We start from the raw sequence: 23,071 nt of genomic DNA on the forward strand, positions 1-23,071 counted from the left end.
AGTTTATATTAGATTCAAGTTGCCTCGATTCCGCCAAGTCACACTGCCCTCCTCCCATTTCTGAAGGGTGTGTTTTCAAGTAGGGCATTTCTAAATTTCTTACTGGTTAAAAGAAAAGTCTGGTAGACTTGTGGCTAAGTTACTAAATAAGGAAGCTGATGATGTTCGATGATAAATACCAGTAGTTACATCAACTTCAGTGGAAATCATAGACACTCCCCAGCCATGGGAATCAGAGCGTAGCTTTAGAGATGACAAAAAAAAAAAAGTTTTGAAGTTGACCAAAGTTCATCAATTCTGTTTTAAGCGTACATTTGATTTTGAAGTATCTTGCAACTAATGCATTTTTTTTTTTAAAAAAAATCTCTATAAAGAGGGGTTTTTGTATGTTGTTATTGGTGTGTCCCACCCCATTTTAGACTGATGTTTTAGTCCAAGTTTACAGTGCATTCTTCAAACGTGACACACCAGAGTTCAACTGCTGGTGTGGCAAAACAGGAAGGCTGCCAAAAGCCGGCTAACTGGAAATTACTGAGCACTGGGTATGAGGGAGGGATACGAGACCCTTTTGTGATGGCTTGTAAAGGGGTAAAGGTTTTGCTGAGGGCAAGTCCGTAGGCACCCCTTTCTGACATGACTGCACTTCAGAACAGCAAACGCGTACTAAAACAAGAGTTTATGCAAGTCCAAGGTTTTGCCCCAAATGCCTATACACAAGTGTCCTGTGGCCCTTCCATAAGAAACAAGTGGAGGTTTTTAATATAGGCCTCAGGACATTTGATACAGCGCCAAGAATGGGTGAAGCTATTCCCCACCACAACTCCCCCCCCAAAACAACCCCAACCACAAGGAAACTCACACGAATCATGTACTTTAGGTTAGCTAGAGATTTTTCCTTTTAAACTTAACTGTGACTGTTAACTATTCTTCCGCCCACATGTCCATTCGATTTTCATTTACTAGCCACAGAACTGAATAGCCATATAATCAGAAAATTCTTGCAATATATGCTGCAGCCGTATCGTACTGGTCTTTACAATTGTAGTGGATGTTTTGATACCTACATCTATCTATGTACATAGAGACACATATTTAGTAACACGTTACTTACTGCCATGAACACCTACTCCCTTTCATAATAGCTTTATGAGTGCTGTTGATTCCTATCTAAATACCCGGAGGCCATTGCTATGCCATAGCTGTGCAAACTTACTTTTCATCTTCAATCTGAAAGCCAAAAAATAAACAAACACTGTGGTTAAAGTCAAAGTTGTTAGTTCTCAGGATTTGTTTTGGATGAATTTGAAAGAGGAGGAAGAGAAAGAATGATCGTGCAAATTCTACTCTGCCTGCTTTTTGCTTTCAACTTGCAAAGAAGGAACGAAGAGATCTTTTGCAAGAATCTCAAGTAGCAACTGGGCTTTTCTTTATAAAAATGTTCTATTAAGGTTTCAAAACAAGTTAATAATAGAAAAGTTTTTTATATCCAGAGGTTTAGAACAGTTTTGGAAAAGAGCACGGGAGGGAGGGGAAAGGGTAAGAAATAAATTAAGTAATGCTTTAAAAAGAAATGCATTTGGCTAAGAGGACTAAAAAAATATCAACGTGCTACAGTGATACCTGCATCTTCACAAATACAGAGTGGGATTCTCAAAGAGCTAGCATTCTTTACCTACAAAGTCTGGTAAGTCCCTTTTTCTACCTGACCTTTCCAATTTTCTTTGATTTACCTTATTTAAGTTTCTGTAGTCTCTGGAAAAATGTGTGTGGAGGAAGTATGTAGGTCACAGAAACGTACTCAAGTGTGACACTGATTCTCAAATATTTTACTTGCCTTTAATAATAAAAAATGTAGGACAATACTTAATTAGAATAAAATCTGCTCTTATTTCACACAGGTATGTGGCAATTAAGATAAGAGTACAATGTGTATACAAGCTTTTATTTTCCTAGAGGACTATGTTTGAGGTCTATAAAGCAAGCAAGAATTCATATGAAAAACAGAACAAAGTATTTTTAAAGCAAACTGCAGGGTTCTGTATGCAGAATACAAAACCACAATCTTTGTAAGCTCTATAGAAATTCAGAGAAAGCACATAGACATCATGCAAGACTTCCCAAATGTGACACGGCACTAGGTGTGACAGCAGAACTGCACACCACCTCCACAAGGTACATCTACATCGCTATTGGCCTCAACAGCTTAGCTCTTGAAATTGTATTACACAAACAATAGCATGTGCGTTCCCAAGACCCTGGAGAAAAAAAAAATAATTAAGTCTTAAAAATGAAGGCTATTTTAAAATTAAAATGCCACCAGGGCCTTATAAACTCAAATGCTTTCCCAATGTGATTATCGTGGGTTGCTGAATTACGTAGGATAAACAACATCTACTTAAAAAAACTGCTTTACTTGTGCAATCAATACTGCTGCTGCTGCCCAAGTTCACAGTTCCCAGTCCTTCAGCACTGGGCACTGCTCACATACAGCTGTAGAACAGTCCCATCACCACAAGGTTTCAGAGGTAAGAGTTGCACCCGGTATAAAAGATCCAGTTTAAAGCAATAAATGCAACAAATACTTTTTAATCCATATACTAGCTTTAGGAGAAAAACAACAAATATATAAGAATTTGCTCAGCATGTAGTGAAACGGACCAACACGAGAAAGAGAGAAAGGGAAGCTCCCATGAAGCTCTTTCTGCAGAGTCACCCAAAGCAGCACTAACACAGCTACCAGGACAGGCAGTGGCAAAGTTTGCTAAGTCTCTGCATCGGCCGAGGAAACAGTTGCATACATATTTCCATACAATCCCTTAAGTAGGTCAAGACAGCACTGTTATGTACAGTTACTCTTGGAAACAGCTTGAAACTTCCTGAAGGATCAGAGGTATTTTTTTTAAGTACCTTAAAACAATGAACACAACTTGCACCCAAACCAAATAAAAAAAATGAAAATATGCTAAATAGTATTTAAGATAATTACGTGCAGACAAGCTGTTGACTAACAAAAAACCTCAAAGCCGCACAAGCATCACAACTTCTGCAGTATATAACCAGGATGTGAACAATGCTAACAGCTCTAAGTGTGACCAAAACAGGTGAGCTCTCTCCCCACTCCTTGTAGCCGACACTTACCTCTACAATAAGTCATTAGTAAAGTGGAAAGACTGCAGCATTTGAGGTTTTAAAATTCTGTTTACCAAAAAAAAAAATAAAAAATCCTCTAGTCAAGAGCTGATGCAGGAGGTATTTTGGCTGTAATCTTTAACATGCTTACAACAGCCCCAGAGATACGGCTATCAGCATACAAATTCTTTCAAATAGTTTGCCAAGTTCTCCCTATGGCTAAGCAAGGTCTATGAACTTGCCAAGTACAAGGAAGTACGTATCTCAGATAACACATTAAAGAAGCTATATCTTATCACAAAAAATAAAAAAAAATAAAAACCACCTTTTAGTACAGAGAAATTTGCATGTCTCAAAAAATAGTATTTTTAGAAAAATCTTCAAAATTCTATTTTGAAAGAGAAGAAAATAAATGGGAGTTTGCTGTCTGGACAACCTGTGTATTTTACCATAACTTGTTCTTGCTCTACTCTTTGCTATGCAGGGCTCCCACACGTCCTACTAGGCCACCTGAAAACAGACACCCCAAAAGAGCCCGCAGTGACTCCTTGGAGCAAGTTCCTGCCGGGCTTTTGCAGCTGCAGCTTTTGTCCTTGCAGAGATGGCTTAGTCACTGACCAGCACAAGTTTTAGATTCACCTTTAAAAATGAGTTTGGGAAAAACCAACAAACAAACAAACCACAAAAAAACAACCACACACCCACACAGCCATCTTCCTGCCCCCCATGAAAACCCATATTATCCATGCAGAGAAGTTTATGTGAAAAAGGGAGGAAGAGGAGGAGCTGCAAGGCAGGGAGGTGGTTGGAGAGGAGCTGAGCACAAGAGATGTTATTTTGATGTCAGCCTGGAGAACGCTATGCCAGACTCGCATCACACAAAAGGGTCCGAACATCAGTAGGAAGAACAACAATGGTCTTACAGCGGATGGAGCAAAAATCCAGCATCGTACTTCAGGAGTTCTTACACTGCAAGAAGCATCACCTGGTGTCTATTGCAGTTCCAATTATCCTTCCCGAGCCCCAGGTAAGGGGTTATTGCCTGGATCAAGTTTGCTGCTGTCAATTCACACCGGTAAGGAAATGCGTTTTGGAGCTATAAAGACCTACCTATGGATTTAAGTAAAAACAAGCTGTGATTTGTCTCACAGATGCAAAGATTTTAAGTGCTACACACCACAACCTGAACATGAAGTTACTCATTATACACAGTTAAAAGACTGCCAAAGCACTACATCTCCATTTCAATTACACCCCCAAACTGTTATTCCTCCACAAGTTTATCCCTCGGTAATTTTCCTATCACAGGAAAAACAGAGAACATCAAGGCCTCACCCTCTGTGCAGCTCCAGAAGGAACTCCAGTTCAGTCACTAGCAGCTGAGTTTTGCACAGGATGCAGATGCCAGCAGCTCCTCACACCACCTACTCACTGCTGAAACTTAGGAAGTAGATGGCTAGGATATCCCCACGAGACAAGTTGTCTGCAATTTATTCGCTCAAGCTTATGTCTTTTATTATGTCAGAGAAAAAAAAGCAGCAAGAAAACTTTTTTTAATGGTTACGTGTATGTGGGAGGGTTTAAAAATATAAAAATCAATCCGCGTAGTGCATCTGTATCTGTACAAGTGGCAAACCATAGGTATGGATGCCCTAGTACACCCCACCAGAAAACGTGCTGCCTTCAGTCTTTCTCCCAAGAGACAGCGGATGGCAGGAGCAGACTTCCACAAACGTGCCTCTGCCTCTACCTGCTCATTCAAACACGACTGAACATCCCCGCGTACTTCTATAAAGTAAGGAGAGATTGTTCTGATTTACCATGCTTAAGCTTAGACAATTGTAGGAGCATTAACACTGAGGCTAAACATTGCACAACCGATAACTTGGCACTGGTTCTGGACTTCTCAGTCTAAAATTGTTTTCAGTTTGTAGTATCTCAGGAACACCACTGAGCATAAAGATTCAAGACCAGGACTTGGCTGTTCTTCGGATGCACTCCTGAAGCAGCTGCAGGGCATGGTGGTTCTTACAGCAGAGGGCTGGCAGCAGCAGGCCTGCAAGCAGCACAGCGTGTTTTTGGCTCCTGCCAACAAGATGCACGTGGACTCGGAGCCAGGAGGCTGTGCATTACAACCCCACCCGGTACACACAAACCTCATTCAGGAGGCAGTCACATCCAGAAGGAGAGGGTAGGAGGCTAACATGGTAAAAGCTCCTTTTTGGACAGTGCTGTGATGAAATAATATTTAGGGAAAACCGATATTCCCTTAAAAGACAGTACAGATGAAGTGACCAACAAGGAAAGACAAGAAGTAATTAATGAAAAATCACATTGGCAGTTCCTAGCATAAAGACCTCTGCTGACTCTGACAGGTTTAAGCTCTCTCAGAAGCTGATGCAGACAACAGTGGAGCCCTTTTCATCCGCAAGAAAGCGACTTACACGCAGTCTCCCGGAAATTCTGTTTATTGTATTTGTACATGAGCTTCATAAACACAGAGATATCTTTAGAAATAACTCTTCTCACGTTCCATAAAATTGCTCTACCCATGCATTTGCCTACTTGGGATTTTGCTCTCTAGGACAGAATTTTGTTACGATAACTACATATACATAAAAAACATATATAATGTCTCTTTTTGTCTCTTACATGATGTCACTGACCAGTGCACTGCTGCCACTGAGATGTTGTCCCAGCCCAGAGAAATCTACCTGCTGTTGGAAGATGTAGACAGAAGAACACAAATGGGAGACAAAAGGAGGAAGAAAATTCAGGACATACCGCGTAACAACCACCCTGTTCTTTTTTTGGATTGTTCTTTCCAGCCAAATCACCAAGAATTTGAACCCTCAATGATCCTGCTTCCAAGTCTTTCATAAGATTACTGACCAGGGCAGCTATTTAGGAAAAAAAAAAATAATGCAGAGGCCATCAAAACAAGGCTGGTATGAGAAATGCTAGGGTGGGATTACGGTTTCAGAAGAAGCCTGTTTGGTTTCAGTCCTCGATATGTAATATGGACAGTCTTCAGGACCACGGTACATGGAAGGTTTTTTTCTCACCTGCTTCTGGGTTTCATTACGCAGTGGCACAGAAGCAACAAAAGGAACCAACTCCTCTCTTTTATAAGACCCCAGCTCATTTTGCATCTGTGAGCAGGCTCAAAAAAATATCTGCAGCAGGACTGGAAAGATGCACCAACAGCCTGATGTTCTTCCCCACCCTCTTGTCCCTCCCAAGCACAGCAGATTGGCAAGGTTTATTGTTGGCCTGCAGAGCAGAGCAATAGGAATCGATGTCATCATTGCACTGGACTTGGAACAACTTTATTTAGCGCACTTTTTAACCTCAGTATGACAATAGCATTATAGAGACTCTTTACTCAGTGCACAAAGCTGCAGCCAGATACTCTTATTTATTACCACCAGTTATTTTCAACTACAGACCATTAAAGCCACAGACAAACAATATAAAATTGTTTCTCTGTTAACAGCACATTTAGAACACACTTTACTTTCTACAAGTTCATGCATTTTAAATATTTCTATATGCCAAACCTAAGTGCAGTAACTGCATCCCTGCTGTTCTGTAAAAGAATGAATGACTTGCTACAAATGTTAACAAGTTTAATTGAAAATAAGTAGGCTTTAAAAGCTCATTACGTATCGGTGACTGGATTTAAGATCACCTAGAATAACATGCATTCGAACTGTACATTTAGGCCGTTCCCAGCCAGCAATGGCCAGTTATGCATCCATCTCCTCCCGATGAAGTTCTGCAGCAACAGGCGATGTCCAGCACAACCTGGGAAGCTCTGCCGCAGGTCATGCGGGGCAGAAAGCATGACGCAGCAGTTTCTGTTAGCACCAGTGCTTGCCCACATCTTGCAAGAGCTTAGCCTCTTTAAATAGTTCACAAGGACACTCGAAGTGGTTAAGCAACCGAGCTACATCCAGCTCCCTTCCTCCTCCTCCCTGCCACTGCTCCACACACTGAAGAGGGAGGAGGAAAAAAGAAAGGGAGGCTAGTGCAAAGGGTGGTAGCTTACGCTGAGAAATACAGTTGTCTGAAAGGACTTGTTTTCTTAAATTCCCTCGTAGTACCAAGCTGACAGCAAACAAGCACCGTACAGGCTTAGATCACTGACACAGACCTACATCACTAGTTGAGAGCAGTATGTGGCTGTTGTATGCAGCTGTGCTCCATAAAGGAAGATGCTTACTGTTCTCTTTCAGTTCTGTGCCTTAATTTGGCCCAGTAGCTTTATGCACTGTGTGTTTGTACTCGTAACAGGCAGAGAAGAAAAAACATTCAGCACTTAAATCTACCTTAGACTGTTATACTAGATGAACTAGTTGTGCTACTTAATGTGAAAAATGGGAAGCCACAAGCAAGACAACAACTGCCATTTGTCTAATTTTCTCTCGATCTCTTCATTCTTACTCAAACATTTTTTTAAAGCTGCATAATTGAAAGAACTTGTGCTTCTTTAAGCTTACCTTTTTATGTATTCTAAAAATCTGTTTAGAGCAGCTGCTCGTTAGTAACTACGCTGTAACTGGAAGTGTTTCAGGTGAGCAGTAAGTTACTTGAAAGTAGAGCAAACACACAGAAGAGAAAGGATTACAATAGAGACAGCTGAAGAGTAAAAACAGGGATACTGAAAATTTCTAAGAACAAAAACATCCCACCAAAACCAAAATCCACGAGTATTACCGCAGGAGTAGTTTCACAAGCAACTATTACACTGGGGCAAACTATTACACTAATACGGAATGCCTGGGAAGTTGAAATATTTACTTCATACTGTGCTTCATTATCGGTCCATATGCTCCACTGAAAATAAAGCAGTCCATGTAAAATTTAACATAGAGGCCAACTGCAACTATTCCTGTGTTTCTGCTACAGTGGGAGCTAGTCACATTTTTTTGTTTTGTTTGCTTTTTAAAATAATTCCAGATAATTTTGGTTTGTTCTCTATTCAAGTAAGAGCAGTACAACAGCACTTGCTTGTGTGCAGCAGGTGCAAGTGCTCAGCAAGGACACTGCAGCATGTGCTCTGCGCTGCTTTTCAAGTTCTTCTCTAAAATATAAACACTTGGTAGCGTGTGATACCTTCTGCAGGGACTTGATTTGCAACTGCTATCTGTGATGAATGCGCAGCTCTACGCTTCTCTCTGCAATGACAACTGCCTTAAGAGAGTAGAGAACTGCAGCAGGCAGGAGAGACGCGCACACAGGTCTCGCAACTGAGCTCTTACCTTTAAATGACTGCAGACAGGAAGAGGTAGCACTTCTCAGGATGATGCACAGAAAAAAAGCTAAACAGTTAGACATACAAGTCTCAATGGTTAGACATACAAGTGAAAGGTACCTTACCCAGAAAATGCCCAAATAAATGGTGAAAGGCAGTAAATGCTACATGAATAATCCTATTAAAGAACACTCCCCTCAAGTACGAACAGCCTCCCCTAATACAGTGCACATTTAGCTTTATTCACCAAAATCAGAGAGCAATAAATACCATCATTCAAAGGTCAAAATCCTGCTCTGACATGACTAAATTTTACAAGGATTATCTTCTACCCTGTTAACTCCCCACCTCCCCGTGAATACTACTTAGTTAACATCCAGATTGCTATTTCCAAATATACAAGTGGGCATACTAGGTTAAACACTTACGCACATTGAAACCAAAAGAAACACCACAGAGAGGCTTTGCCAAATATTAACTGATACAAAGGGAATTTTACAGAGAGCCCAGCATCAGCTTTAAGGAAGCACTCACCATTCCCAACTTAAAAACAAACCAAACCAACCCTAACATTATAATTAGGCTGCAGTTAAAAACAACCAAAGCAAAACAAAAAGGTCGAATACCAGTTTGAAATTCAGTATCTAAATTTATTTACTAACCTTCGCTCTACCCTCTCATTCCCGCATCTCATCTAAATTAGGAGAGACAGATCACCGCTATTTAAGATGGAGCTACCAATCCCAAACCAGTTAATTATTCCAGACTGCACAACACATGCTCGCCCGTGCTAACTAAATACCAGCAGGACTTTTCTGGTGGCATTTACACATAACCCTATCAGTTACCAGGCCTCGCAGCTGAGCGCCCCAGACAATCCCGTTACGGACCAGAGGTCATTTTCACGTGTGATGCTGTTGGGCTGCTGTTGTGGTGACACTTCCACACATCAAATTTGAAATTTCTCTCACTTTCAGAATGGTGAGAAATACACACACCGTTTGGCCAACAAGGGTCTAGTGTCGTTAGAAATATTTTCAGCTACGGGGTCGTTATTTGTGTCCCTTGCACCACTGAAAGGATAAAGTGAGGATAACAAGAGGCAGCATCAGGATTGCTGGGAGGCGTTTTCCTTAACAGGAGCCCTGCCACAGATGGACAGCCTCGTCAATACTGCTTCAAGACAGACCCTTCCACGACTGGAGTTTTCCTTAAGGAACTCTGCAAGATGTATGGGATGCTATTTTATTTTTAATAGCGTGTCTGGGAAGATACCCAGAACACGAAGATCTTCTGTGCATTAGGCCAGATGAGTGCAATTGGTGCTCCAGCCCCCTTACCCGCTCAGGACAGGGGCACATCCAGCCTCCCAGCACCACTCCGCCCCAGGAGGGCAGGCATTTGCATGCTCTTTGTGACCCTTCTCAATAAGGGGCTGCTCCTTTGGCTGCTTTTCACCTGGAATTTCAAAGGCAGACTCCCAGGCACTACTGCAGCTTCTGCTAACAGAAAACTAATTGGTAAAAAAAAAAAAAAAAAAAAAAAAAAAAAAAAAAAACACCATGAATTCCTGTTTCAGACCTTCCTTGGGGACTGCTAGCATTAATGTGTTTCATGAGCTGGAGCCTAAAGGACAAGCAGGAGCTGGTGGACACGGAGGCACAGGGAACGTCTGCAGGTACCGGTGTTGGCAGTACATGAAATGAGCACGATTCTGGTGGCAGAGCACACAGTCCACTGTGGAAGTGTTTTTCTTTCATGTATTGAAGTGCCTTACTATGGCACTTGAAAGACTGACAAACACAAACTACTACAGCTTGAAGAACTTGCGTAAGCTGATTATTCTTTTAACTTTCTGAACAGCTACGCTGCTCAGTTTTTAATGACCTTTACATGCACTAAAAGCTTTAGAGCTGCCAGATTTGATAGCACAAGTATCTAAATTCATTCACCATTATTTCAGGAGTTTATTTGAGTGTGCTGTCATTATTTGTTGTCCTGCACAGCGTGAGACAAGGTTACTAATGCACACAGATGCACAAATGGTTCATACTCTGCGCATGCCCTTTTTCATATTGTTCAAGCCAGAGCATTTCTGGATGTGGTTTTGTTATGAAGATCTGGATTTTAAATCAACAGGTGTGATTTAGATATGTGAACAGCCTTATACTGACAGGAGCTGCCTTTCTCTGTCAAATTCACTCTGTTCAGGAACTACCAGAACTTGTACTGTCATACAGTATTTGTTTGCTAATATACACTGAATTGGAGTTAGAAGCATCACTCCACAGTTATTAATAAAACCACTTCTAGTTAGGTTCACAACATACAGTTGTTCTCCATCAAGAATATGACTTTAGAGTTGCACGGTATTCCACAAAAACTCAACTAAACATTCAGAGAAGCACTCCAACTCAGTGTTTACTCAAACCACGAACATAATTTGATTCAACTTCTCTTCTGAAACTGCAGTTAGCTCGTGTGTGCTCTGATAGCTTGCATCCTTGTTACAGCAGGCATTTCTAGTGTCACAGATGGATTTAATACCAGTAAAAACTATCATTCAAAGTCCTGCTTTGTTTCATTTGGTAAATAGCCTGCCTCAAATGCTTTAACCTTTAAAAAATAAAATAAATTAAGAGCAGTCTTGGCAAAAAGCTTAAAATAGTTATAATCAATTTTCAGAATTTAAGAGCTCTCTGTACAATTCCAGGGAAAGTCTTTAAATTTGACCTTAAACAGACTACATGAAACTTCCTCTGTCATCTGCTGTGATGCAAGAAACTGGTGACCCTTTGTTTACCAACAAGACAGGAAGCGAGTCCACGTTAACCTACTTGGTACTCTTAAAGACAGACAAAGCAGTCAAAAGCAGTAATACCCTAAACATAGACAGGTATGCTCTTGATAAACACAGCCGATCATGAAAGTACAGAGTTCTCCACAGCAACCTCACAGCATCCTGCTGCAAGGGCTTTGGGTGCTGCTGACAATACTCAGGGGCTGCAAATTATCCAAATCACTAAGTCACCGAGTTACATCCAAAGGCCTTGCAACTGGGAGATACACTACATACAGTGAAGGCAAAAATACACTCCTCAATCACCAAGAAGCAACCCTAAAAGCCATATCTACCATTTTGCTGAGAAGTTATTCATGCTGTAGAGGAAGATTCCAATCACTGATGAGCAGAGCCAAAAACATACCAAAGCTACTCTAAATCGGGCAACACCACAGAAGTCAAAGGCATTAAGAAAAATGAAGCAGAATATGAGATTTATCTTTGCCCTGCTGAGTAGATTGCTTTTTCCTTCCTACTGTTCTTTCAGGGTAGGGAGGAAGAGCAAGAGTGTAATTTGTGCGGAAACGATGCCTGCTTATTATGAAGAGGACACAAACCAAACCTCTAACTCCCTCAAATTAGACAGTGCCAGCAAGGTTGAGAGCAGTCACCGGGTTTGCTTTGTCAGCAAGTTCTATACTCACACTGCACAGGACAGAGAAAGAAGAAGAAGAAAAGAGCAGAAAAATGGCTACCAGAACCAGTAGTGAGATTCCGTGTGGAAATACTGAAGTGGTTAGCTAGAAAAGCCAGCCTTCCTTACAGCCAGCTGAGATCAGCTTCTGCACCCTGTGAAATTCTTTGAAGAGCAGTGTAATACAAGATAGGCATTCATTTCTTTGACCAGGCAGAGCAAGGTTATTCAAATACTGGTTGGTTAAGTCTTTAATAAAAGGATGCTCATCCTTGAACAACCTGAGTCAGACTTATACAAGAAAAAAAAAAAAAAAAAAAAAGCCTACTTTCCTACTTCGAGTTCTCATGATTTGGCTATGTGTTAGTTTGAGGCTTTCACAAAACTGTGGCCATGGCATGCTTCATCCTTCTGCTAGAGCAATTTTCACTTTTCAGTGATAGCTACTATCACTGTAAATATCTTATTTCTTACAACTTGAGAATAAAGTTGTAACTTTACCAAGGATTTTCTGAGACATGGCCATTTATTTCATATATCCTTGCTCGTGAGGCAAGGGCTGCTTGCTTAGTGTATTCGAAATAGCATTGTAAGCCACTGTAAACCTAAATGCAGGTGTAGATGGCTGACCAGCTTGACTGGGACAGGCTTCTAACCAAGGCAGAGGCTAAAAAGCAATAGAAATGGGTTTCTCAGGAGCTTGCCGACAAGCAGCAACAACCTAGCCAACTCAAATGACTACAAGTAGCTCAGAGGAACGCACAGATTAAAGCAATACCAGCCTTTATCATCCTTTCCTAGATAGATTCACGTACAACCCTACCACTTGCAGGCCCACACAGAGACAGATAATATAAGAAAATCCTCAGGCTGAAGTTATTCTGCAGCAGAAACACCTGGTGGACTACAAGAGTATGTAAGGAACAAAACAAAGAACTCTGAAGGGGGGGAAGTTTATTTATATATATATATACACACACACACGGTCTCATTTTAGTCTGATGTAGAAGACAGCTCTGAAGAGCAGCCAGAAATAACCTTTCTAAACAGGCTTAAAGCCAATTCAACAAATACACCAATGCTGTACTTCCCATGATTGTCACTATTTTTTATTGCACAATATATAATAAACAGCATGTATACTTCAATTATTTACTGAACACATCTGGCTAGTCCAAAGACTCAGTTACTCTATGTACTGCGTGAGCAGTTCACCCCATGACTTAACACATTTCACACTTGCCACAGTTAAGACGACGTTCTGGACCGGTGGAAGCAACGCACCTGCCCACCCTTAATTCAGCATCAAAGCCCCTGCAACAGATGCACACATACACTGCTGAGGGAGTCCCCACTCTCAACACATGCTGATATATCTGCACAATTCATGCAGACATGCTCCTCAAATTGCATAGAAAACAGACGGAAGATTAAACTCTTCTGGTTTTCTGAGCTCCGTTCTAAAGAACTCAGAGATCCAGAACCTCATGTTCAAAATTAAGGGAAGAATACAATTACTTCCAGGCTAAATTCTGCCGTTGGCACACGAGGTGGTGGCTAGAAAAAAGAAGCATCATATCTTATACTGAAATATAGGCCTTATAGTTAAGTACAGATGATTCAAAATAAAATACTATCAGCTTTCCTCTGTCAAGAAATACAAAATAGAGTAGCAAGAAAAACAAACAGAAACTCAACAGCAATCGTCTGTGGATCCTGGTCTCTGTCTGCCCGACGTTAAGTTCCCAAGTTAAGCTTCTTCCTCCAGTGAGCTCGGTTAGAGGAATTCCGTGAGACAAAAATGTAGTTGACATGCAAAACGACAAAAGTGTAATTGTTTCCGGATTCCCTATTCATGACCTCCTGTGAAACTTTAAACAACGCCATTTCTTCAGGAAATGGTGTAACTCAGCATGTGTAAAAGCAGTTCTGGATACATCCCATCCCTTTCACAGGCATCACTGTTCTGAAGTAACAGGCTCTCAGCAAGATTAGCAGCCAGTGGTCCCACTAAAGGTTTCTAACAGCAAGTGGATGCACCAATGGCAGCCAAAAAAATGTCGTCAAATACAGCCTTAAAAATCTTATTTCTATATAACACCAGAAATATTCTGGGACTCTTCTACCCCTCCGTTTTTTCCTTTAGTAGTCACTGAACCCTCTCCACACTTCTTGTAAATCTTTGGCAGAGTTTCTAGATCTTAAGTGATTTTAGTACATCCAGACACACACCCCCTAAGTTAAAGGAACAAGTCTCAACTTCCTCAAGGTGTGATGCTATCTCAGGTTTACCTTGTTAGCTTGACGATATTAATCTGCAGAATTTAAAACACTTCTGTTAGTCCAAATAACAGGCTGATACCTAATAGAAGTGGTCTCCCTGTAATGATGTTCAGTCTCATAAACAGTTCCCTCCAACAGCCCTTGCTCCCAAGTTCTTGGCTGCTTTGCCTGGTTTTGTTCAGAGAGAAGAGGGGTGTTACTCCCCAGCACGCAAGGAAGAAGCATGCTTTTTTTTTGGATTCTGGACCTCTAGGCTTCCAGATCCTGCATGTTTTGCTGTAAAATGCAAGATGGGGCCTTGAAATATTCCCTGGGAGGCAGCAAAGGTTTAATCACAAAGCGTATCCTAAATTGGACAGAAGGATTACAGTAGTGGGGAGTTACAAGGGGCGCAAATAACCCCCTATACTTAATTTTCCTGGCATGACTTGTTTTGCTATACAAGGATCCTCAGCACAACAGAAAATACAAAAGTCCTTTGTGCAGAGGGCAAGTGTAGCTGAAATAGTGCCAGAGACTGACATGCTTTTTGCTGCATCTGCCTGCTGAAGAGCACACGAGGAGCAATCAGCCAGCTGTCTCCACTGTCGATCTCAAATGCGCAGAAGTTCCTGGAAGACACACCAAGTCCCAAAAAATCCTAACCACACACAAAACCAGAGCAAAGGAATTGTAGTACTACACTACTGCCACTTTTCCCTCTAGTGATACAACAGGGCACTAAACAGGAAAAAGCCCGAACAGATAACTGCAAGGAAAAGCCTATGAACGTGTCCAGCCCCACCCCTATAATACCACATTAATCCGCTGTGTTTTCATGTGCAGAAATTAAAGATATACTTAGCCACTGGAGGGCTCTTACACCTTTTCAGACATACCTATTGGTATTCTACTCCAAGTATTTTTACTCACCTTTTCAGACGTGACAGACACGAACAGTGACCCTTCATTATTTACTTAATACTACCACTGCATCTTCATCTTAATCATACATGTTGCTTTAAGGTGGATATCGTCCCATCCCCCCATCTCAAAGTTATAAGGCATGGTATCATGATTTGTGGGCCTTTTATGAGACAGGAGTAGAAAAGTGATCCATGATGCTGCATATTAATGAAGCTGGAATGAGGTCTCAAGACTTGTTAAAAATAGCTGTACTTTTTTTCCCCCTTAAACTTACGCTCACTTCGTTGCAGAAGAACATTTCCAAGTGAACATCATGATGTAACTCAGTCTGTTTTCTTCATCCCCTCTGTTTCCTTAGTTTTCAGTCAGGCTTCAGACTCTGCCACCCAGCTACTGGAAACGAGCTTTCTTTTTGGAGTACAAGCTACAACTGCATGTTCCAGGACATAAGGCAGCCCATGCTTGCCTACTATTTTAGCGATTACAATGGACTCTCCTATATTGCCTTTGGGCAGATAGCTTAGAAAAGCCCTATGACCCTCGCTTGAAGCTCTGTTTTAAGTTCTGTATTCTAAACAGACACTGAAACAGGGGAAAGACAACTCAAGGCATACTTGATTTTGACAATACAAGTAATTTTCACACATTTAGTAGGCAAAAGAAAATAATGATAATTTTAGGTAAAGAAATCATAGGCATCTATTTTGATACTGCTCCTGAAGTGCCATGCATGGTTTACAAAACTGATCAGTTTAAGAAATAAGAAGCCAACATGCAAAGTTAAAATAAATTAATCAAACTGCATCAGCTGTGACTTCAAATCTGGTAATAATTCTTCATTTACTATTTTCTGCAAATCAAATTTCTTTAAACCACCAGATAGGATGAAAATATTTGCTCAACTGAAGAACAGTATCCCTACTAGCAGCTTGATCTGGGGCACTTTGTACTAATTTCCCCTTCTCTTTACCATATTCTCTGCTTAATGACAGGGTTGAGAGGGCAGGGAAGAGGCTCTGTTATGATCCACCCACCAAATACTCTAGAAGTTCATAGAAGTCTTCAGAAGACTTAACTTCCATAGGAGAAGTATTCAACACTTACAGGGGTAATTTATAATCATGCTGAAGTCAGTCAAGTGCAACTTTCTCAGACTCGCTGCTTTGGAACAAGTGTGAGTAACTGAACCCTTTTCAGGGAAATCACGTTATTGACACGGAAGTACAAAAATTCTATACCATATTGAGTGGTTTACAGTATAGGCCTTCTGACTTTAAGTTGTGCATGAGAATTTTATTGGACATGAATTATGAAGCGGCATTATATATGCTTCTGCCCTGAAACTTTTACACATGCTGCTATTGCCATTCCTCCCGTGGCAGAACATAATAGTCTTTTACTGTGACCGGCTGTGACTGAGAAAAAAGGATGAATGAAATAACAAAGGCAAGTATTGGTTTCACACTTCTGATGCAGAGGATTTTTTTTTGTCATCTGTTTTTTTTTTTCCACTGTTTGTTTGTTCTTTTTGATATGAACTGAGGTCTAACTGAGTCAGTGTAGTCTTTGCTGAAGTTTTTTTTGTTCAAAGTCAAAACTCACAAGTTACTTCCAGTAAGCATGTCATGTTAATTAGTTTTAAACAGGTCATAAAAGAGTCATAGTTCACGTACAAAGCAATTTAACCATTCACTAAAATCCTATTCAATAGGCAATGAAGCTGAACAAACTGCTTCTTCCAGAGGTCTTGCAAAGACAAGTTCCAAACACTCTTGAAGTGAAAATGTATGCACTGACCTTTGTTATCAAAACAGATCCAACATGGAACTTGCAGCTAAACTGATTTCCTCCTTTGGCTGCCCCCTCTCCCCAGTTAAATGAAGCATTAAAAATTACTTTCAGAAAACTTAAGTGAAATTTCCAGCAGACTGTGCAACCGTAAGATGTTCCCCCTCAGGAGGAGGGGGAAGCCATCATGAAGAGTTAACAATTACAAAATGTTACTGAAAAAAAAAATTTTAAAAAATCCATGTCTATTAAACCAGTCCCAAATTGTTAAGTCACGTACTGCCTTCCCTCCATCCACACACACCCTTCACTTCTCCTGCTCCCTACTCCTCATGTGTTCCCCTGAAAAAAAATATAAAAATAAAAAGAAAAAAAAGGGAAGAAAATGGATTGAAGGTGAAAAGATGAGTACAGAAGACTCAAAGGAAGAAATTCTTTGGAATAGACAGTTTTTAGATTTGAATCATGCGATCCAGTTGCTTTAAGTATTAGTTGTGTTAAATCTTGAATTTGTCTATGCTTGCTGGAAATTTCATTTTCATATTTCATGCTGTTATATAACATTTCATTTACACAAAACTAAGCTCCAGAATCTTATAACTTTATGTAATACAGTATGTATGTAATTGCAATCCCCCTCCACAACCTTCTCCCACACCTCACATTAAATTAAGGTAAAATCAATGCACCTCATCCCTCATCTTGGAGGACAAAGTCTGGCATGTCTCCTTTCATGTCTACTTCTCTGAGCACTAGGCTCGCCTTTCCAGAAAAGGTGCAGCAGCTCTGGAACACAACCTGAAGCCACTCCTGGCTCAACCTACCCCAAACACTGGAAAATACAGAAGGAGATGAGCAGTTGACAAGAAGGTCCATTTTGGATAAGAGAAGATGAACTTAAACCGAGTTAAAGCTTTCAGCCCATGTAAGCTTAAGGGAAATGGTTGTAAAAGGCACACAATGAGTGGTTTTGAAAACACGGACCTGTCACATGGCCCCTTCTTCCAGTGCTTTTATGGTCACACCCTAATAATGTCGGACACTTTGCTGCTCTTTGACCAGCACGATGGCAAACAAGGCTGTCAGAGAAAAAATCTAAGACTATATTAAAGCCTTTGGCCTCTCAAGGCAGCACGTAATGACAGTTACCCACATATCCTTTAGGTTCTCCTGCTGCCATAATGGATCCTTTCTTCATAGAGGCTGGAGATTATTTTTTTTTATTTCCAAGAGACTTAAGAGCACGAATACACTTGGCTTGAGTTTGTTTTGCTATTAGTTGAAAACAAATGACAGTATTAAAATATTCAAGGCTGTTTTTCCGCATTCAAGCTTTAAAGTATGTGCTCAAACACGTTACGAGTTCCTGCATTTGTCTGAGTGTTTTCATTCTGCTTTTATCAGCCACTATTCCCTCAGAAAAAATACCACACCAGCCACCTGTACGTAAAGTACAATTTTCTGATTATTTTTCCTAAGCTCATTTTAAGAACTTAGAACTCATTTTCTCCCTTGCAATTCAACAACACCCTTAAGTCATACCAATTCTCTAGCAACCAGGCAGGTTTCCAGAAGGCCAAAGCTTCAGGCCTGGAACACCTCGCCTCCACCAGCCACCTCACACCAGCTCTGCATGCCAGCTGCCCTTCTCTTTTCCCATATAAAATAATCTTTAAGCAGCATATGGCCTTGACTATGCGTGAATGTCCTGGCAGGTTCAGTCTAAAAGGGTTACAGTCCATTTGTCAAGCCATATCACATTTCCTCCACGCCCTTCCTCTCATGAGTAACCAAATGCTGCTAAGAGCCAACTAGAGCTAGATACAGAAACGCAACCATGACAGAGTAAAGACTTATTTTAACCCAGCAAAACAGGCTGATGCACATACAGGGATCACAGCTATTAAAATAAAGGCCATGACACAGCAGAAGTTGAAGTGACAGGAAGTTAACTGTTGATGAGTCTTGAGGAGAAAAGCCTGGTTCTCCAAAATCCCGTATCCCTTTGGTATCAGGGTAAGGACTTTTTCTACCTCTAGGCCAGACACCATGGGAGAAAAAAAGCAATTAGTATATTACAGTTAAGGAGAAGTCATCCATGGAGACTTCCATACCCTGAAAAAGCCAGGAAGTTTCAGAACGTGCAACTCACAGGTATTGCAACATTACAGGAATGAGGAAACTGAACTTGTGTACTTAGTGTCTCTGAATCTGATCATTCCTAGACGAACTACAGGAATCCTGACTGAATTCCAAGTTTATCGTATTAGGTACTACATAGTACAAGAATAGGCTATGTGCATTTATATATCTGTTTAGATCTCCGCATGTAAATATGAAATACTTTATAAAGCAACTTGTGAGCAGATGGCAGTGTTTCAAAGCTTTTTATCTAAATACAGCAGTGACCTAATGCCTGAAAGACAGAGCTTACTGCACTATACAAAAGTCTTCGGAATACAAACTTATTTGAAACCCTAAAGCTTATGGCAATAGACAGACAACACCAAGACACAGCAGTACATAGCAAGAGATTCTGGATTTGGGATTTACTGACTGTTCTGCCATCTCTTTATTTCATATTGTCCAAGTAATGTTATGCAGTCAGTTGATACACGAATGTCAGTGTATGATTTCCTGATCTTGCCGAATATCAGTTCCAAGATTCCCCAAACAGGAGGATCTCTTGACAAGACCAAGCCATTATCTGTAGAAAATGACTCTCAGCTTGGGACACACTGGAATTGCTTACCTTATTATTAATGGAAAGATCTGAGCTTAAATAACAGAAGCAAATGACAGAACTTGGCTTCTGAAGACATCCCTGTGCAGAAAGTTTGGCCCAAATTGCTAAGCACTCCATTAAAAGCAGTCAGAGCACAACGAAAGAACCACAGAAGCATCCACTCAAGATAAGGCTAAGTATCATCTCTCCACCTCAAGAGTTCAGCAGCTAAAGCATACACAACCCTGCTTCCAGGCAGTTCTCTCTCCCCTCTCCACTAACATCCGTGAAAGCAGAATAAGCTAGGGGAAGAGCAGAAAACATCTGAGACCACCCATGTCCCAGCTAGCATCATCCTTGAAGTACAGCCCTTCAGTACCTTTTGTTTATGCAGAAAAGGTATCCACGCAAATTCTACAGAAGTGCCAAAGTAGAACCAGATCAGCTTTTTGATATTGTAATTAACACTGTCATAGTTTTCTCAACTGAGAATATGCAAAGGCAGAGTACCATAGAAAACAGTTACTGATTTTGCCAATTTCACTACAGAGGGAGTGGAAGGATGGGAAGGAGGCAGCACAAAGTGTTTATATAGTGCAGCAACACAGGAGCATCACAACATCTTGAGAAGTTTGGTCACTTCAAACATGATTTGTTAGCAACCTGCTCTGCAACCCCAGAAAAGTAGCTAATTGAACAAGGTGACAGCTTTCAGGTTTGGAGCCCTGAAAGCACAACAGCAAAACTGTTCTCCATTTTAGAACCCAGGCTGAGCTCGTCTTCTGTCATTCACCTCCACGGAAAACATGGAAGCATTTAATAGCAGCTCCTGCCATACCTAATATCTTTTGTTGGCTGTGCTATTTGTTAATATAACAATAGCATGTGGCAACCTGGAATCAGAAATAGGAAAACTAATACCAGTGACATTTATTTCTAAATGTAAACATCTTGATTCTGAAACCCTAAATTGGAGTCTGAACAATTTCTTACCACCAGCATATACCACACATTTTGCCTGAAAATGAGCTGCAAAACAGACCATCGGACATCTTTGCAATAATTTGCTTCATCTGTCCCAACTGCATTTTAAATTGGGGAGTTTCTTGTAGGAACTCAAAGCTATAGAAGTACTTATTACAATACTCTTTGCAAAATCCTACAAGCTTGGGGCAAAAACTGTATTTGTTCCATGCTGCTTATACTACTTACAAAGGGGGCTGGATATAAGATAACACTAATAGTTTTAGGATAACATTCTTAACCTGAATAAAACTTTTTCCCCTTTTTCCTTTCCCTTCATCTCCATTAACTTTCCAAACTGCATCTGACATTTGCCTGCATTCTACTCTAAGAAAATGCTCAGGATATCAAAAAGTGTTGCTAAGCATTTAATAAATAAATAAATAAATAAAAATCCTTACAAGTCTTTTTCAGAATTTACTCCTCAGAAATGTTTAAAATTACCCCAAACCTGGTGGTCTCATTTGAAGCTGCTTCACTTGACTGAACAGCTCTATTAAATTAAGTGCAGACCAAGCTGCTCTTAAATGGTCCCTTATCACGTAACTGCCCTTCTGGGGGTTCAGAGCAGCCACCAGAAGACAGCAACCAAAAGTCCAGGCACCAGCAGACATGACAGCAGAGGTCTTCCTTTGCCAAAAGTCGCTCAATGTACTTGAAAGGAAGTCACTGGCGGATACGATAATGTCACTGGAAATGAATCCCGGTGGAGGACAAGAGATGCCTATCTGTTACCAAGACTTGTTAGTTGGTTGTTTTGTTTTTCTTTTAATCGTGATTCCACAGCAGCAGCAACTTGTTGTTTTACTTGGCAGCAAGGAACCTACTAAAATACTGGGTTTGTAAGCAACTTTACATTCGACTTTAAAAAAAAAAAAAAATACACTTTCCTAGCCTGTTCAAAGCAACAAGAAGGACTTACGTAGTTCACATGCAAGCAGTTACTTAGTATGGACATCCCTGTCCCCAGCCCTTCACGCACAAATATAATACAATTCCACATGATTGTTACTGCCAGATTATAGACTATCATCTACTAATAATAACTGTTAGATTATTATCTATCAACCCAGAACATTACGAGCTTGACTCCTGAGCAGAGCACTGTCCTAAAATAAAGCTGAATTTCATATTTGTATATACTGGTATATTCATCGCATTTAGTACTTCACACATCTTCCACATTTGCATAGTTGGCAGAAGCTTTTTCCCACTTCACCAGAAATTAAGTTCATACCACTGCTAAACCTGAATGCTCCAGGCTGTGTGTGTGTGGTGGTTTTTTTTGGAAGGGGGAAGGGGGAGAGGATGGGAGAAAGGAGGGGAGAAAAGGAAGAAATACCACGCAGGTCCACTTGCCCCCACCATCACCCTCCCAACAAGCAACACGCACCTTTTAGTGTCGTTTTACTCTAAAAAGAAAACCAGTGAAGGTGCATAGCAACAATGCAAGAAGTGGGAGAGAAAAAAGAGACAAGGAACTATTTAGTGAACTCATGAGAAAGTTTGGGCTAAAATGCACACAGCCCAGTCTAAAGTGGCATTGAGTTCCTCTAGCAACATCTCAATACTACAAAGACCTACCAACAGAGACCCCAGCACTGCGTTCAGCTACTGTTACATGCTATTGCAACAAAAAGACACCAGAAGAATCACACTGGGCAACAGAAGGAGCAAGTCCAATTGACTTGTAAACAACAAAAAATTTCCCTATCATTTATGTCCTTATACTTGGGAAAGGTCAAACTCATTAAAAAAGCCCCAAAACATCCAGAACTTGAAGATAATTTTGATTTACATTGTTCAGATGGCTTTTTTTTTTTTTTTTTTTTAATGGGAAGGACAAGGCACACTCTCTGGGAGGTGACGATTTCACATAGGACATGCTGCTTTATGGGGAGATGCTCGAGCTGAAACAAGAGTAGTCAGGGAAAGCCTGTGATGTGCATTGTGCCGGATGGACCAGACATCAAGTACACCCTTTATTTTCAAGGGCTTACAAAGTTAGTAAAGAACTAGATTTTCCTCAAAGTAAGGGTAACTGTATCTTGTGGCAAAGTAAAACTTGTGGAGATACAACCAACAACTGAAATTGCAGGTATCAGAGAAGAGTTACAAAGAGCTGATGTTCTTGCATGTGGGCAGCATCCCTCACCAGGTAACTCTCCCTCCCCCAGATTCTCTCTCATTTACAGAAGGATGTTATTAAGCAAAGCTCCGAGACATTCTTGGTTTGCATGCAGTGAAGCAGGAGTTGATCCATGGGGAGTAGCCCCACACAGTGTCACTGTCACCGCATGCCATCCCCAGATGAGGGTAGGGGCCAGGCACTGGCCGTGTTCCAGAGCCGCTCCTGGCCATCGCTGGTGCCATCTGCCAGCCACGCAGTTATGGGGTCAGGTCGGGCTGTGCTTCCATAAGGCCTTAGGTATGCTGAAACACAGGCTGTGCAGTTGAGGAGCGCGCACATTCAGCAAGACACCA

General features: G+C 40.9%; 1 protein-coding gene and 1 long non-coding RNA gene across 4 annotated transcripts in view; one reads left to right on the forward strand and one right to left on the reverse strand.

The window, feature by feature from the left end:
* ZEB1 (zinc finger E-box binding homeobox 1) overlaps nt 1-23,071 on the reverse strand; it is a 126,186-nt gene that overhangs the window by 74,992 nt on the left and 28,123 nt on the right. The gene's annotated exons all lie outside the window — the stretch shown is intronic.
* On the forward strand, nt 1,563-3,655 carry LOC118161234. Its single transcript, XR_004747908.1, has 2 exons — nt 1,563-1,684; nt 3,614-3,655. It is a non-coding gene; the product is annotated as an uncharacterized LOC118161234 (long non-coding RNA).

Source organism: Oxyura jamaicensis, chromosome 2, assembly GCF_011077185.1.
Source record: "Oxyura jamaicensis isolate SHBP4307 breed ruddy duck chromosome 2, BPBGC_Ojam_1.0, whole genome shotgun sequence".
Classification (NCBI taxonomy): domain Eukaryota; kingdom Metazoa; phylum Chordata; class Aves; order Anseriformes; family Anatidae; genus Oxyura; species Oxyura jamaicensis.